Genomic DNA, 5,059 nt, shown 5'->3' on the forward strand with positions numbered 1-5,059 from the left:
GGGTGTGGAGAAAAGGGAACACTCTTGCACTGCTGGTGGGAATGTGAATTGGTTCAGCCACTATGGAGAACAGTATGGAGGTTTGTTAAAAAACTACAAATAGAACTACCATATGACCCAGCAATCCCACTACTGGGCATATACCCTGAGAAAACCAAAATTCAAAAATAGTCATGTACCGAAATGTTCCTTGCAGCTCTATTTACAATAGCCCGGAGATGGAAACAACCTAAGTGTCCATCATCGGATGAATGGATAAAGAAAATGTGGCACATATCTACAATGGAATATTACTCAGCCATAAAAAGAAATGAAATTGAGCTATTTGTAATGAGGTGGATAGACCTAGAGTCTGTCATACAGAGTGGAGTAAGTCAGAAAGAGAAAGACAAATACTGTATGCTAACACATATATATGGAATTTAAGAAAAAAAATGTTATGAAGAACCTAGGGGTAAGACAGGAATAATGACACAGACCTACTGGAGAACGGACTTGAGGATATGGGGAGGGGGAAGGGTGAGCTGTGACAGGGCGAGAGAGAGGCATGGACATATATACACTAACAAAGGTAAAGTAGATAGCTAGTGGGAAGCAGACGCATGGCACAGGGATATCGGCTTGGTGCTTTGTGACTGCCTGGAGTGTTGGTATCGGGAGGGTGGGAGGGAGGGAGACGCAAGATGGAAGAGTTATGGGAACATATGTGTATGTATAACTGATTCACTTTGTTATAAAGCAGAAACTAACACACCATTGTAAAGCAATTATACCCCAATAAAGATGTTAAAAAATGTTTTATTTTGTTATGTATGTATTTTTATTTTAATATATTCAAATTCTTCAAGCTTTTGCTCAATAAGTTTGGTGGTTTAACATGTTTAAATACCTTCCCTATTATGAGGTTATAAATACATCCTCCTATATTTCATTGTAATGTTTTCATGGCTTTATTTATTGAGTTAAAAAATTTTAACTCAGGTTGCTTCCATGTCTTGTCTATTCCAAGTCGTGCTGCATCTGAAACTAACACAATATTATTAATCAACTATACTTCAAATAAAAAATTAACTCCATTGATACTTTTTTAATGATGTGAGGTAAGAACTGTGTGAGACCCCTAAGACAGGAAGGACCTCGGCACGACTGAGGAAATTAAACAAACCCAGTGTTTCCGGAACATTGTAATTGAGGAGGAAAGTGGTCAGAGATCAAACTAGAGTAGGTAGGGGCCATATCAAGAGGGTTTGTATCATCTGAGTTTGTTTGCATGTTAAAGACTCTAGAGACTACATGTTGGTATATGCCTGCATGTACTGATACTTGGAGATATGTGGAAGAAAAGGAAACATAGATCAGTGAAAATAGAAGAGAAGTAAAAATTATTTGGGCCATTTCGTCTACAGACAAGCTGACTCAGATACACCCTATACAATAATAGATTTGAAATAGAGGTAAGGTCTGGAATATTTCTGTAAGCTGCATGTTTTGTAAGGTGATTCTGATATACGCATAACACAGAACCACTGATTCAGTGTCTTCCCCAACTTTCATTTCTTCCTCTCATGAGTATTCCCATGCATTCTTAAAGTGTTTACCAGATACTAACAAAGCTGGGGGAGAATACAATCTGCTGAATGACTGAGGCATTCATTTGCCTTCGGAGTACTCAGTCATTCAAGAAGAGAAAAGTGAATGCCGGTAAATGTTACCCAAGTGTTTTAGGTTCTTTTCCAGTCTCAAGAAACATCCTGGAAGAGGCATACATGTAGTTATATAATTATCTTATTATATAAACTCACTTCATATTTGTTCAAACAATAGTTGAAAAACAACATATAGGGGATGCAACTTAGAAAAAAAAAAAAAAAACTCCCAGTTCGAAATTGTTTGTGTATGTTCTAAATTTGTTTTCTGTATAATAGAAAAATTAATTTATGCCACTATTTGTTTTCTTAATTATAGACCTTTTGATCAGAGTCAACTTTGTCTTGTTGGAGCTACAGATAAAACAGGTCCAGAGAAATGCATCTGGCAAGAAAGAAAAACTCTTTCACAACAGAAGAGCTCAGCCACAGACCCACATTTTGTGAGCCTATGGCCTTCAGCTAAATCCTGCACTTTTTTCCTTTACTTAATTTCACTTGTACTTTGGTGACTGTTGTACAAAATGATCCCTACACTCAAAACTTTTCATTTAATTGCCATGGAAATTTGATAATTTCATCCTAAAGTAGGGTTGAAGAAAACTCAGGAAGAGCTCCGATTACTGAAAACTGGAAAAAATTAATCTTGATTAAAGTACTTCCCCCATGAAAATAAGACCTCCTGAACTTTGCAAGGGCTGATTACAGAAGGCTATTCTTTGGGGAATTCATAACTGTACTTATTGTAGGATTTTCAGCAGTATTGAACTGAAATAGTGGAGACATCATAAAAGACCTTTAAAGGTGAAATTTAGTGGAATGTTGGCAGCAACTTACTTCAGTTCCTCTCTAAAATAAAGTGCCAAAATATGCAAACTACTTTCCAAAACCATGATGTCTGTAAAGAATGCCTGTCAGCTGTCATCACCAATAAGGCTTTCCATGTGAAAAAAAAATGAACCTGGAAGATCACAGGAGACTTATTGTTCACTTTTAAAAAGGCATACCGTATATTCACCATTAGGAATCTGGTGGGTTTATTTGCTCTACTTAATAATTTCAAACATAAGAATTAGGAAGAATTTGCAAAGATTACATTACTTGGAATTTCTGTTTTTTTCATGACTAATCATCTTTACTACATAAATCAGTAAATGTAGCTTCAAATGTCTTACCATGTTTACCAAGTATTATAAGCTTATTGCTTTCCATGTGACACAAAAATGTTAATCTATTGCAGTCCTCAATGCTGAAATGACCTGAATTAATTGTATTTGATTGTAAATGTCTCTTATTTGCTTTATGGGGCAATGTAAATACAGGAAATAAACATTTGTAACGTCTGGAGTTATTTTAAATGATTCTGCCATGGTTCAAACCTGTATTTACATTATGTTCTTTAATTTCAGTATCTGGCATGAGTGATAGGAAAATTTTCTATTGCAATACCAATTATATCATTTTCCACCATGTTCTTTACAGAAAATTGGAGGCTCTACACTACCCTCATCGATTTTAATTAATAAATATAAATATTAACTTCTTATATTGTAAACATTAGATATATAGTGTATGGACACTATAATACTGTTTGAATATATTACAGTTGTTATTGACTTCAGATTTTTAATAAGCTGAAAGTATTCTTCTGTAAATCCATTTTTGGTGGGTAATGCAGGTGCATGAATGGCAGTACAACCCCTGGTGTTATTTCACATTGGAACATGTAACTAACAGTATACACAATGCGACTAGAGCTAACTGAGCAACGAAGCATGATTCTATTGGAAAAAGGAATTTAAGATGACTCAAGGAGTGCTTTCCCCCTACCACATGATATCAGAAAGTCTGTGCCTCTCCAGGACAACAACAAAAATGGCTTAGGTTCATAGAAACTTAAATTTGAAAGGGAAACTAGAAGTAGAATCTACCTTCCTATTTTTACAAATGGCATCTCTAACAGATGATCATAACTCTATTTGAACATTATCCCAGTGAGTAGTTCATTCCCTAAAGCAATCCATTTAATTGGATGGCATCTTTATTCAGAACTTCCTCTTGAATTGAACTAAATTTGTTTCCTGGTAACTTCCACCCAATTGATTCTAATGTTTAGATCTAGAACAACCCTCTTCCCTCTTCTACATCACAGTTCTTTAAATGTTTGGAGACAATTACTTTCTCTGAAAAATCCATTCTTCTCTAGTTTATATATCCCATGTTCCTTTAAACCTTCCTCATATGACTTTAATTCTAGACTATTTATGATCATAATCATCCCCTAAGAGAGACTTATTTCTCAATGCCTCTTTTAAAATATGGCCTAAAACTGAATACTTGTCTCTTAATATGGACACTACATTACATATTTTGTAGTCAATAGGTTTCAATGTCATCCAGGCCTGCCAAGCTATCATTTTATTATATTCCATATGGCCAGGTATTATGTGACATTGTTTGCACCACTCATATGATATGCAATAATGTTAACTTAGTCAAAAAACAGCTGATTCATATCTTCTGTATTTACAGAGAAAACAGCTTAAGTCAAAGAGTATATCGGAAAAGTAGACAACCTCCTATCTTCTCATTTTAATGCAGTGAGAGTATATGTAGAAAACAACAATTCAGGGAAGAAGGCTAACTTCAAGCAGAGTTGAATAGAAATTGATTTCTCCTAAACGTTCCTTAGCCCTAAGGCTAGGGAAAAATTATTTGGATGGGAAGGCACCCTAGATTTTGGGAATAGCAAGAGCAAAGGTAATGAGTAGAGAATGTGCATTAAAGACCCAATTTGGTTGCAGAAAGAGCCTAAATGGGAAAGTCATGGGCCACATGACCAGAAAGAGAGGTTGAGAGCAGATTGTGGAAGACCATATGTCAGCCTAAAGATTTTGGGCAATTATCTGTACTTAAAGAAGCTAACTTTTTTTTTTAAAATCTAAGTCATGAAAAGTCTGGCCGGTGAGGGGGAATAATAGCAAGTCTACTTTCTGCCTATCACATGGTTTCCTTCATTTTCTTTTCAGCCAAATCCCTCATGGACCCACCAAGCGTGAGAGATTTCTCTCTTCTTTGCCACTATTTTCAAATAGCAATCTACAATCAGGTTTGCACTATCACAGGAAAACTTGGGCCAAATTCAAATGTCAACAGAAGTAGGGTGGAACACATTTATCTATTTAGTTAAGTTTACATTTATTCTAAAAGTCATTGACTTACAGAACAGAAAAAGAGCATAGAGATGGATGCAGACCACAAAACCCAGAGATATTGGTGACTTACTCAAATTACACACTTGCTACTGAGAGTAGCTAAAGAGAGGAGATATCTGGGCTCAGTGTTCTTTGAGCTACATGAGACTGACTCCTCTTGATGCAGACATTTGGAAATGACAAAAATAAGCCCAAAGA

Source organism: Orcinus orca, chromosome X, assembly GCF_937001465.1.
Source record: "Orcinus orca chromosome X, mOrcOrc1.1, whole genome shotgun sequence".
NCBI classification, from domain to species: Eukaryota; Metazoa; Chordata; class Mammalia; order Artiodactyla; family Delphinidae; genus Orcinus; species Orcinus orca.